The following is a 14,353-nucleotide window of genomic DNA, read 5'->3' as shown; positions in this document are numbered from 1 at the left end:
GGAGGGGAGGAGAAAGTTTCTCGTCGGTAATTACGTTATTTTTGAAGCACGAGGGCAAAATGGGGCAAGTGTTGTGACGCGATACGTTGTGGTGAGAAAACGAGGAAGGTATATACACGATTTCGCGAGTGGTGTAATCGCGTTTTTAACAGGTGTATCGATGGGTAAAGGTGCAAGTTTTGAGAATAGGATACGCTCGTTCCCAACAGGTTAATTAATCATCCTCTCGTTTGTGCTCGAATTGTGATCGAAGCGTCCATTAAAGAGGTAATTTTTCGAAGGCTCGTAACGATTCGGAGAGATGTTTTTTTTTTTTGGCGAGTGAATTTCGTTCGGATTTTTCACGAATTTCACATTTGTTGGTATTTTTATTGGTTTGAAAAAAAAGTAATTATCTTTTTCTGGTTTTTATAAAATTCGTGCGAATCTTTTTAATTTTTATATATATTTAATCGAAGTTAAAGAGTGCTTGAACAAAATATTGTCGAATTATTATTTATTAAATAAATAATACACGATTAAAGTCGTATTAATTGATAAAAGACACTCGAAAATCGCGTAGCTTGATTAAATTTATTAAATCTTGAATTTATAAAATCTTTTGTTAAAAATGTAATACTCGTGTTCAATATTATATTTATCTCTCGAGGATAAAGGATATCGACTAAAGAAATAATTATCACGATGTGCAGTTAAATTAGAATTCGTTTTCGTTCGAATAATCACGAGAGATACACACTTCTCCCGTGTGTAGAATTGAAAATTTCAACCGACAAAATTTAAATCGTTGATTGAAACGAATTTTAAACTATTGCCGAAATTGTTTCCTTTTTTTTCTTTTTTTTTTAATACCCCAAATTCCATTATTATCATCTCGATACACGTAAAATTTTAATCCTTCGTTCTATCACAGCATCAAATTGCAATATCATTTTATGCAAAATTTTTCGATGATTTTTCTCTCAATTTGTTACAAATTCCATTTGTTTTATTAAATTTTAATCTCGATTACATTAAATAACAAATTTACAAGTTTCTCGCGTCGTGTTTAACGTGTCATCAAATTATGTTATAACGTTTTTTTTTTAAATTATTGACGAGAAATAATAATAATAGTAATCGAAATATTTTTTTTTTGTAAAAAAAATGATTACATTAAATAACAAATTTACAAGTTTCTCGCATCGTGTTTAACGTGTCATCAAATTATGTTATAACGTTTTTTTTTTAAATTATTGACGAGAAATAATAATAATAGTAATCGAAATACTTTTTTTTTTGTAATCTTGATTACATTAAATAACAAATTAACAAGTTTCTCGTGTTTAACGTGTCATTAAATTATGTTATAACGTTTTTTTTTAAATTATTGACGAGAAATAATAATAATAGTAATCGAAAAAATAAATAAATAAAGAAAAAATAATACAAAATAAAAAAAATAATTTTTTTTTTTGTAATCTTGATTACATTAAATAACAAATTTACAAATTTCTCGCGTCGTGTTTAACGTGTCATCGAATTATAACGATTTTTTTTAAATTATTGACGAGAAATAATAATAATAGTAATCGAAATACTTTTTTTTTTTTTGTAATCTCGATTACATTAAATAACAAATTTACAAGTTTCTCGCGTCGTGTTTAACGTGTCATCGAATTATGTTATAACGTTTTTTTTTAAATTATTGACGAGAAATAATAATAATAGTAATCGAAATATTTTTTTTTTTTTTTTGAACGAATTTATTTTAATTCCATTTAAATCTTTCCCTCGTCGAAATCCGTGGGGCGGAAAATTGTACAAGCGGACTTCCGGTGTAATTTTCGAAGAGAGGAGACCCCGGCCAACAACGGGGCGCTTTCGGGTAAAAGGGAAATACAGGGGATGCCGATTATCCGGACAAGTGAGCGAACAAGCCTTAAGCCGATAATACACCGCTGAAAACGATTAAAGGATCGTGTCTGCTATTCTCGAGAACGGATCGAGCATCAAAATTGAATAAACAGTTTAATTGAATGATCAATTTTTCGTTCGAAACGAAACGTGTATATACGTTGATTTATCGTACAAATGGGATATAATCGGGTGAGAAGAGAAAAATTTCGCGATAAATTGTAATATTAATATAAATAATAATTCTATCCAGAAAAAGTTTATAATTTCATTCGAGAACAAAATAATTTGAATAATTGTAAAATTATCAACCCGTTTATATAAAATTTAAAATATGAAAAATTGTTAAAAAAAAGTTTATGATTTTCTAGAAATAATTCTTCTGGAATTAGAACGAAATTGTTCGAAAGATTTTTTTAAATAACAAAATAATTTGAATAATTGTAAAATTATCAACGCATTTATATAAAGTTTAAAACATGAAAAATTGTTAAAAAGAAGTTTATGATTTTCTAGAAATAATTCTTCTGGAATTAGAACGAAATTGTTCGAAAGATTTTTTTAAATAACAAAATAATTTGAATAATTGTAAAATTATTAAATTATCAATGCATTTATATAAAGTTTAAAACATGAAAAATTGTTAAAAAGAAGTTTATGATTTTGAGAAATAATTCTTCTGGAATTAAAACAAAATTGTTCCATTTTTTTAAATAATTCCTTTGAAAGTAATAAAAATAAATAAATAATAAAAAAATAAGAAAATAATTCGCAGATGGGATAAAACTGATTAAAATTCGGAGGGAAAGGAAGATCAAATTTTCTATTTCCTATATATTTCTTATGTAACGTAAAAAATATCGAAAAAGAATCGAATTTTTCAACTACTCGAACGAATCCTCCAGCTTTTGTTAAAATATCTCTAGCTACACCCCCTGTCCTTTACTTTGGCTTAATGTTCTACACTTGAACCAGTTCTTGTTCAAAAAACACTCTTCCCGATGGTAACCTCTTTTGTAAGCTTGAATCGAAGACAGCGCGAAAAGAAAAGAGACCTCGCCCGAACTCGGAACACCAAGACAAGCGCTGTCCATTTATTTTATTTCTCTCTCTCCATTCTCCCGTGGCCCTAGCTTTCTGACCATATTCCTTCCCCTTCCGTTGATGTTTCCCTTAAATTTTCTTAAAATATAATCCCTTTTTCGATTAAATTAATTTTTCTCGAATAAATCAATAAATATCAAAATTCATTTCTACCTCTTATCCGATATTTTAAAATAAATAACCAGAAATATCATGAATCAAAATTAGAGCGTGGATTAAAATCATTTAACCTATCTTTTTCCAAAGCATAACCTAAAAAAACAACGAAATAGCGAGACCAAGTTCCCTCGTTAAAAATTAAATCAACGTGTTTCGATCACAATTACGCGGGATGATATTTAAAATTCCTTGTCTGTGATGTAAAATGACTTGTTGATAATAAATATTTTTAATTGAAACGTCATCGTATTCAATCGAATGAAACACTATTCGAAACGATAATATCGAATCGTTGCCGATAAAAATCGTTCGTATCGATATTTTATAGAATCGATCCTCGAATTGAATAAGCGGGAGAAGGTGCGTTTCTCGTCGTCGCGATTGTCATCGCGGAAAGAAAGCGCGACGGAAGGAATTTTCGAGGCGAGATAATTTTTGCCCCGAGCGAATAGCTGGGGACGACACAGCGGATAACTAACGAGAAACAGTGGACCGTAATGAGCTCACTGTTTCTCGGCTCTGTTTTCACGTGGAGTACGAGTCGTCGAGTTTATGCGGTTTAAATAAGAAGAAACGAGAGTAACGACAAGCATCATCCACCCTGAAAAATAAATTCTTCCAGGAAAATAACTGTAAAATTGAAATAATTTTCACGAAGGAAGAAAAAAAAATATTTCTTCCTTTCCGTTTTACCGGAAACTTTCAATCCTCTTCTTCTTCTTCTTCCTCTCTTCTACAATCGTATAATAATTTAAGCAAATCTTTCGATCGACAGATCATTTCTTCGATCGTATTATTGTGCAATGGTAATTTTTGTATTAATAAAAAATAATTGTCGAATTATTCGCATAGGATGAAGCGAAATATTTCTAAAAAAATGTAAGATAATTTTTCGAAGCTTTTTAAATAGGAAGAAATGGTAAAGATCTTTATATATATTTTATTATAATTAATTTTGATCGAGGAGTGAAAGGATTCAGAAAGGAATTCTTTCGACCGCTTTATAAATAGGAAGAAATGGTAAAGATCTTTTTAGCATATATATTTCATTATAATTAACTTTGATTGAGGAGTGAAAGGATCTCCAGAAAGGAATTCTTTCGATCGAGATTCTTTTTTTTCTATATGAAGAGACGTAAGTAGATTTGGCCGAGGACAAGCAACGTGAACAATGTGTAATATGCGGTATTGATATCACGCCCTGCTTAACGATATGTAAATTATCCATCTCAATTTTCCGACAAATATTTTCGCTCGAATTACTTATCCACACACAGGGAATCCATTATTGTTGCTATCTCGCGGGCAAATACGATAAAATCGGTCTTTAATCAACGGAATATCCCCGTCAATTATCGTTATTCGACTAATTGTATTCTATTATAACAGAAATTCGTTGTTATTTAACGATTGGCACGAATGTGGAATTTAACACCGATTTCATTTAATTTATCTTTGTCAATTTGCCGGGACAGGAATTCATTCATTAACGCAAAACACCGGTGAAATATTAACGTTAGAAGTATATAATTTCCAAACTTTACTATTCGATTCCTTTTTTATTTTTTGTAAAAACGTTTAGGATATAAAGAAAGTGATCAACAATTTAATTAAATTGTTGGACGATTGTTTTGTAAACGATGGAATTGTTTAAAAAAATCAGAGAAAATAAAGTAATTTAATTTAAATTTATTTATTAATTCATGTATCGTCGAATATTTTCTTTCCAAGGATAAATTCTGGCCAAGTTAATGTATTGATATTACGTGGAATAATATAATATATACATCTACTATATGCTCTACGAATCTTGAATTCGACGTGTTGAAATGTTTACATAACGCATATGGAAACTTAATAGCAGAATGATTAGATCAAAAATTTACGGAATCAGCGAATTAATAAACACAAACAATTCGTTAAATGCATCTGTTATCTGGAAAAATTTAACGATCCCCAAAAACAAACTTGGTATCTGTAACTTTTCCATTCCTGTACATATCGTTAAACGATCGCGTTTGCCTTTGTTTCTAAAAAAGAAATTTCGAGTCTGAGAGAAAAATAAAAATAATAAACGAATCTGCTATTAAAACATGATTCATAATCAGATCGAATCGTCTAAAAAAAACATACTTTCAAAAATGTACAATCGGATTAAAAAAATTCTCAATTCATCGATATTATGAAATTTTCACATTTTTAACAAATCACAAAAATTTATACTCAAACATCAAGGAGCCAAAAGAGAAAAGAAAAAAAAAAGTGGAAAAACTTGGTGAATTAGCACAATCGTAGTCCACAATTGTACTTGTGGAGAATACTGGTACAAACTGGCATCGGCGAGCATCAATTTTCACCGATTGTTTGCACCGGTCTCCACCCCTCTGGAGACCGGAAATAAATTAAATAAATTAAATAACGCGTCGATGGAATCGTTAACGAAGAATTTCGAGTACGTAAAGCAAAGTAGTCCGCCACAGGTTTGGGGAAACCCTGTGAGTGAAATATTTAACGAGTTGTCCAAATACGATCCGATTTTCAAAAGAGGGGGATGGATTGGATGGCGCGCGCAACACTGACCGATTAGAGTTCATTTCATGCTTTAACGCGACCGAATAAAACAAACGACTGTTTTTAACTATTCTTTTTTCTTTTTTTTCGTCTCTTTATTTTATTTTATTTTGCGTTATTTTTCCTCTCTCTCTCCCCTTTTTTTGCTCTCGTTCTTTTTAATATTAAAGCTTTTTACGTTCGAATTCGAACGAATAATTTTCGATAATTTTTTTGTATGCGATTCGCGTATGAAATACGACAAGAGTGAAGAGTGAAAAAAAATGGAAAGAGAGGGAAAATTCTCTTGATCGAATTATAAAAGTGTTGTGTCATTTTGAAAAACATTGTTAAAAAAAAGGAAAAAGGGGAAAGATTTGCTGTTTTTGTTTTTGGGGAAAAATTGTCGAATTAAAATATTTTTTTTCTCTCTCTCTCTTTTTTTTTTTTCCATCGATAAATGTGGTTTTTCTTCCCTGTATAAATCCATTATACGCGAAAGGCAGATCCGATATTTAATTGGATTCCGTTGATAGCGTGAAATTTTGACAAAAGGAGTATCATTGGGGTAACTGGGCGGTTCAAATATCTATATATCTATATATATATGTATATAAAATTGAATTTTTTCGAAAATGTTTTTTCGTCGCGTATCCGTTGTACGATTAAAATTCTTTTTATACCGTTATTATTTCATTTATTCGTTATTTTTAAACGATAATAAAATCGTTATCGCTTAACATGACGTCGAAATGCATTTAGTGGATGCACAGATGTGTGTATGGTGGTCTTTGCTTTATTTCTTTGCCAACACTGAATGAAATTTATCTCGTTAGAAAAATAATGGACAGGAATAAAATTCGGAGGAAGAACTTTTATACGAAAATTTTTTTGTGAATATTCGAAATAAGAAATAATCTCCAATAAGATTAAAGAAGAAATAAAAACAATAATAAATCCAAATCTATTCTTTTATTATTATCGTGCTCCAATATTTAAAATTTTTAATTTTCAACAATAACATTGAAAAAGAAAATCACTCGCAAAATGTACAAAGAAATTCTTTTATAAAAATCATTCTTCAAAAGTCTTTCGTGAAAAAGAGTTTCTTACATTTCCTCCTGTTACAAAAGAAACAGAAAAATGTTATTCCTCGTAACGAATAACAATCGAGCATTTCCATCCTCCCCTCGCTCGTATCATCGAAAACAATCGTATCTCGATCGAGAGACAAAGGGGAGAAGAGAGAAAGAGAGAGAGAAATAAAAAAAGGAAGAAAATTCGTACGACCATGGCAGAAAACCCTGCCCAACTCCGCTTGAAAAACTTGGTAGCCCCGGCGAGTTCACTCGAATCGGGAAACAAAGGTTCCCGCGAAAAATCCTGGAAAACCGTTTTAAAAACCGTAAACGATACTCCGCCAAATTCAGCATTATATCGTAAATGAAACGTTGGATGGGAAACGCACTCGAAACGAACCGCGTCCTCTCCGATATTACCGATCCAAATAACGGCGTCATTGTTTGAAAAGCTATTGGTTATTCCATTTCGTTTTGTGACTCGGATCTATCAACGTATGCTCTCTGTATTTTTGACTCTTTTCATTTTCAGATTCACGCGCGATCCGTAATTCTGACGGGACACCGTTCGTTAATTTGAGGTTATGTTTGATCCGACAATTTGATACGCGATGAACAATATCGAGAATTTCATTTTTCAACGAGATGCTTTCTAAAATTTCGTAAAATATTTTTATTATTCACAAACTAAACTATTCCATTGTTTTTTCTTTCTTTTTTTCATAAATCGTACATTTTTATAAATCAATTCATTTCGACGAGTTTTATCGAGATAGATATTGAAAATCTGTATTCACAATACTTTTTTGACGACTTCATTATCTCGTGACCACGATAGATCATAAATAACTTTTCCTTTATCGAAATTCCATAATTCCATAATTCCATTCGAAATAAATTTATAACCTAACCTAACCTAAACCTTAACAATAAATCTTCAAAACGATCTTACGAAATTTAAAATTTGTAATTTTGAAAAGTTTTTTAAAAAAATTATTCGAATCATTGAAAATTTAATCTTTTCAAGAACTATATGTGTATGCGTCTATTTTGGATGATTTTCTTTAAAATTCTGTTCCACGTGGAGTGTGTAAGATTGCAATACTTAGAGAAAAATGTCTAGAAGGGAAGGAATGGAAAGTGGTGCGGAAAAGTCGATACAGATGAGACGTACAATAAACCGGATACACAGGGTGGACTTATCTTTGCACATAAATGTAAAATACGGACGCAAAGTTGCCTGGCCGACCGAGCACGATCCGAACACGAGATGCAGGTCATAGACTCGCGGTTAACTGGTGAATCGTAATAGGAGCTTTTACATTTGACCCGAATCGAAGATAGCTTAACCGAATCGTCGCGTATATAGAATTGTACAGATATGTAACGCGTCATGGTATTTGGAACAAATTTACGAGCTTGTCTTTGACAGGAATGTAACTTGGAATTGACATTACTGGTTTATTTTCCCCCTTTTTTTTTTTTTATTTTTGATATTTGTCGTTCGATGGCCGAGACAATTATCCGTGAAAATTTGGGAAAATTATTATATTTCGTTAAAATTAAAAAAAGAAAAAAAAGGAATTTTAACTTTTTTCTCGTGGAAAAATTTGAGAATAAAAATTTTCAACTCGAGGAAAAAGTTATATATATACGTGGAATGCGATTTATCATAAATATTCAAAGTATGCGAAATCCAAAATTTAAAGAATCTTGATCGAAGGAGATAAAGATAAAGTTATCCGATACGGAAATATAATTTGAATCGGAATTTATTTCCTTTTCGCGCGGCCTGGATAACCCGGAATAAAAATTTAGGAGAATTCTTAGGATGTAAGATTGAAGTTTTAATTAAAAAAATTTTCTTTACCGATAAAAATGTAAAATTTCTTCGATCGGCGTATAAAAGATTATAAGGTATAAAATTTAATAAGGATTAAAAAAGTTTAAGTATCGGCCGGGATAAAAGGACACGTTAGATTTGACGATAAGAAGAGGAAATATGAAGATAACTCAATTCCCCAACTTTTTTCGACCCCCTGCTCCGCTCCCATCCTTGGAAGCTCAACTAACTGTAAGAATTGCTGTGACATCTTTTTCTTTCTTATCACGCGACGAATAAGAAACTTCCTCCGCGTTGTAAGAAGAAAATTCTTCCTCCGTTATACCTGACAATCCCTTAAATTAATTAATCCGTGTCTAATTACCGTTACGAAATTCAAACCGTGAAATTCAATGAAATTCGAAAAAATTAAATTTTCCTCTCGTATTCGTTTTTTTTTTTTTTTTATCATCTTTGACATTTTATCTTCCATTTCAGATTTAATTTTTACTCGTTTTAGATTAATCGAAAGAAGAGTGACTTTTCTATTCTATTCTTTTTTCTCACGTTTGAAATTTAAAAATAATAATAATCTCTGTTTATTTCTTTTAGAGAAGAAATTCAAACGATTCGTAAAGACTTTCGGATAAAAATTTATCGTAAACGTGGGAAGAGGGAAACAAACGAGGAATTTTGTTCGGTTAATTTTCCAGGCAAATATTTACATCAGTTTGCGAACGTCCATGTTATATACGCAACCAAGTCGAAACGCGTTTGTCCAGTTATTTTATCAATCACTGCACGTGAACAAAACACGTTCCACGAAGCACGAATTTCAACGCCAAGTTTATATATATGCTTGTTCCGAGAGAGAGGAGGGGAAAAAAAAATACCAAAAGAATAATAACAAATGAAAATTACAAAATTGGATAGGAAATATCGATGAAAATATTTACCGAGGTCGGAGACTCGCGTGTGTATCATATTTTGACAAATTGGAAATTACGAATCGTACACGTTTTGTAAATGATCTCCCGTTATGAACGTGTATTTCGTGTAATAAAAATGTAGATTTTCCGCCCCATGGATTGGAATCATTTTCGGGTCAAAAATATGAAAACTCGTTCTTCTTTCTTCTTTTTTTATTTCTTCTCTTTTTTTTTCGCTCTATATTTGAATAATTTATTAATGCTATATATGGATATTATTCGTGGAAAATAATATACCTCGTTTTATTATTGATTAGCGTACTTGGATGACCTATTTCGCATAATTCCGGGAAACGAATCTTCGTTAAAATAAATAACGGATTAATTAGACGGATAGAGATCTTGAAATTTCACTTTCGTACACTAACGTAAATCTGATTTCAAAATCTGATTGTACGCGCAAAGTGATATTAAAACAATTGCTACGAAAATTCTATCTAAAATATCTACGATTATCTATTTCAAATTGCGATATATAATATAAAAATATGTTGACTCTCGAACAATATTAATTCGACCAGAAATTTAGCTAACAAAGATTCGTCGTCATTTGCCAACTTTATTCTACGTTTGAGATATCAATTTATTCGATATTTATTCCCGATAAAAACATCTATCCAATATTAATCCAAATTATACGAAATTTCTTATAGGAATTTAAACTAGAAAGATTCGTTATCGACGTATTTTAAAAAGTCAAATAACTCACCGATCAGATTTGAAAGAATCCTCGAAAACTGGAAAGAGAAAAGACACGCAGGATCGGTGAAAATCACGTATATTACGTATTATCGAACGATTAATCGAAACGATCGAATCGTCAACCCTTCCAATCTGAACGTTTCATCGGCCCGTTTTCCATTTTCTTCCAGCTCCTCCTGTCAATAATCCAACCGAACACTTCCTTGGCCAGTTTCCGTATGGCCAGCTCGTATCTTCATCGACCTTGCTACGACGCACCAACCATCCGTCCTTTCATCCTCGTCTCACTCTCTCTAAAATTGTATCGACACAAATTCCGCACTGTTTATCGTTTTTATTCGCGTTATCGTTCCTCCAAATCGAGACTTAGAATTTCTTAGAACTTCGTTATATTACAACGCAGAAACGAGCTCGTTAAACTCGGGCAAAGAAGTTTGAAGAAGATGAATATACATTTGGAAAAAACACTTTTTGATTCCCTCTTGCACGTGTTCGATGGTATACATATATATATATATATACGGTAAATAGATGGGTTCACTTGATTATTCTTCCACTTATCTGAAACGTTTACGGGAATGGAGGCGAGACACGAAAGGAGATTTACAGGCCTCCGATTAAACCTCGCGATCGTCCACCTCTCGAAAGCCTGGAGATACTGTTAACCCTGTCGCGATAATTCTGGCAAGCGTTGTAGCATTGTGTTCCTCTTGTAACTTTGAATCTAGAATTTTATATTATTCTACACCTGAAGATATCCTACGATTCTTCCGCAATGAGATTCTTTGAAGAAACGAGGATTAAAATTCTTTGGGATCTCATTATCCTCCGCAACGATGTTTCTTTCTTCTTTTTTTATATACAAATCTTGGAGCATATGAATTATTCAAGGATCGAAATCTTCGAAATCTTACGGCAACGATATCCTCGTTCTTCGATTGAATTCGTAAGATCCATAATTTTTCTCGAAATATTTACGATTCCTGGCGCGATAATATTCTTCTTCTTCTCGATCTCTGAAACTCGTTATATAAATTCTTTCTCAGATCTTATCGATCCTACGAATATTATTATTATTATTATTATTATTATTCCATTGAATTATTAAAATCGGCAATTTCTTGGAATTTTTTATCCTCCAGAAATAATACTTCTCCCCACGGATTTTTCTTACTACGATCCTCGACGACGATGTTTTCCTCTTACCTAACCTACGTGTTCAATCTTTTTCAACAATTCTTTCGAGATACGTACTTATTCTTGCAAATATTCTCATTTCCCTGACCCGCATCCACATTCAAAATTCATCCAAATTTTTCCAAATCTCACGATTTCGCACCACTCTCCTCCTTCTTCTTCGAAGAAATATATCCCAACCCTGTTCAGTTCATCCTTTCTCCAGCCAATTCTTCTTCCAACACTGCTTCGTTCCACAAACCAACTCCTCTCTGTTCACACACCCGCGATTCACGCGAAAGGGGACGCGATCGCGACGATCGAGAGAGCGGCGGCGGGGGGAGGAGAGAACGGACGGGGAGGGGTGAGGAGGGGTGAGGCGGGGGCGAGGAGCGAGAACGGATCGTCAAGCGGTGGCGCGGTGGCGCGAGTTGGAGTCGGCGGGCATAGCGGCCGGTAGACGTGAGCGTGGGACGAGCGGACGAGCGAGACTGGCGAGGAGCGCGCGCGAGGTGGCCGGAAGCGGAGCGGAGCGGTCGGCGGCGCGCGTCTCCCCGTGCGGCGCGAGACCAACTGGCGCAAACTCGGCCGCCTCTCGGGCGGAGGGACGACGAAAACTTCGCAAGCGCGCCAAGACGGTGGTTTTTGTGTGCGAAGCCCGATACACGCGTTCGATAACGAAGGGCAAGAATTACGCTTCTGTTTTGCGAACGATGGATCAGGGTTAATTATGTCGGTTTATATGATTCGTGTGTTCGATTTATTAGATAGGAAAAGAAAGTTTTAGGGTAGGAATTATCTTTGCTTTGAGCAAAAGTAATACGGCAGATTAGGATCTATTTATGTTGATTGAAGTGTTTGTATGATACAATTTTTGCAAAAAAAAATAATGGATCAGGGTCCGTTTATTATGCCGTTTTATACGATTCATGTGTTCTTGAGTATTGTGTGACGATGTAAGGAAAAAGTTTTGCTATAAAAATAATTATTTTCATTTATTTGCGAGCAAAAATGATACGTGCAGATTAAGATCTATTTATGTTAAGTAAAATGTTTATAGGACACAACGATTTTTGCAAATGAAAACGATGCACATGGATCAAGATTCGTTTATTGTGCCGTTTTATACGATTCATGTATTATTAATTATTGTGACGATCTAAGGAAAAAATTTTGTTAGGCAATTTTGAAGGCAATTATTTTCATTTATTTGTGAGCAAATACGACATACGTTGATTAAGATCGATTTATGCTATTAAATTATTATTAATTGATGAAATGTTTGTATGATACAATGATTTTTGCAAACGATGGATCAGGATCCGTTTATTATGCGATTTTATACGATTCATGTGTTCTTGAGTATTGTGTGATGATATAAGAAAAAAGTTTTGGGATTAAGATCGATTTATGCTATTAAGTTATTATTAATTGAAGTGTTTATATGACGCAATGATTTTTGCAAATGAAAATAATGGATCAGGATCCGTTTATTGTGCCGTTTTATACGATTCATGTATTCTTGAGTATTGTGTGACAATAGAAAAAGAAAGTTTTACTACGAAAATAAAATATTTAATTATTATTAATAATTATAATATTGTATATAAATTAAAATAATTTAATAAAATTATTTTCACTTACTTGCGAGCAAAAATGACACGTGCAGATTAGGATCTATTTATTTTAATTGAAGTGTTTGTATTGATGCAATGATTTTTGCAAACGAAAATAATGGATCAGGGTCCGTTTATTATGCCGTTTTATACGATTCATGTATTCTTAAGTATTGTGACGATGCAAGGAAAAAGTTTTGCTACGAAGACAATTATTTTTATTTATTTGCGAGCAAAAATGATAAATGATGCAGATTAAGATCTATTTATTTTAATTGAAATGTTTGTATGACACAACAATTTTTGCAAACGAAAACGATGGATTAGGGTCCATTTATTATACCATTCCATATGACTCACGATGTATTCTTGAGTATTGTGTGACGATGTAAGGAAAAAGTTTTGTGATTAAGATCGATTTATGCTATTAAGTTATTATTAATTGAAATGTTTGTATGATACAATGATTTTTGCAAACGATATACATAGATCAAGGTCTGTTTATTATGCAGTTGTATATGACTCATGATGTAACATTCTCGAATATTGTGTGACGATAAGAAAAGAAAGTTTTGCTAAGAAAGAATTATCTTTGCTCTTTCGTGAGCAAAAGTGACACGTGCAAGATTAGGATCTATTTATGTTAAGTGAGACATTTGTATGACACAATGATTTTTGCAAACGATGCACATGGATCAGGATTCGTTTATTATGTCTATGTATTTCTATATTTTCTCAAGTGTATTTTTGAGTATTATATGACGAAGAAGTTTTGCTAGAAGGATAATTATTTTCACTTTTTTGCGACACACACGAATTAAAATCCATTTAATGTATCTGTCTATTATTAATTGAATGTTTGAATGATGTAACGATATGAGGAAAAATGAAGACGAATTAAGATTCATTTATTATACTGTTCGATATACGCGTATTCTTCAATATTGTGTAATAAGGAAAAGATTTTGCTACAATTATCTTCCCTGTTTTACGAGTAAAGACGATAACAAGATCACGCAGATCCATTTATACGATGCTATTAACGCTTCTAAATTCTATTGTTAATTGTTTACGAGCAAAAATTAAGTTATCTCTTATCTTGGCTCGTTTGCAAACAGGGAAGATGGATTGGAATTCGTTTATCATGCTGTTCGATACGATTCACGCAATTCTATTGTTAATTGTTTAATGAGAAAAAATTAAATTGTCTCTTATCTTCGCTCCTTTCCAAAGGAAAAGAATCCATATGGATTAAGATTC

General features: G+C 32.4%; 1 protein-coding gene across 4 annotated transcripts in view; it reads right to left on the bottom strand.

The window, feature by feature from the left end:
- Nucleotides 1-14,353, bottom strand: part of LOC551597 (cysteine-rich venom protein) — a 114,028-nt gene that overhangs the window by 88,521 nt on the left and 11,154 nt on the right. Inside the window, exon 1 of one of the 4 annotated variants that reach the window (XM_016911322.2) lies at nucleotides 10,309-12,627. The exons of 2 other annotated variants lie outside the window; for them this stretch is intronic. The gene's annotated coding sequence lies outside the window, so the exon portion shown is untranslated. Of the gene's footprint in view, nucleotides 1-10,308; nucleotides 12,628-14,353 lie in introns of those variants that run through there. One more of the 4 variants, XM_623988.6, reaches the window with a different exon arrangement.

Source organism: Apis mellifera, linkage group LG3, assembly GCF_003254395.2.
Source record: "Apis mellifera strain DH4 linkage group LG3, Amel_HAv3.1, whole genome shotgun sequence".
NCBI lineage: Eukaryota > Metazoa > Arthropoda > Insecta > Hymenoptera > Apidae > Apis > Apis mellifera.
The sequence above is the reverse complement of the archived record's forward strand: the minus strand, read 5'-3'. Positions and strand labels throughout refer to the sequence as shown.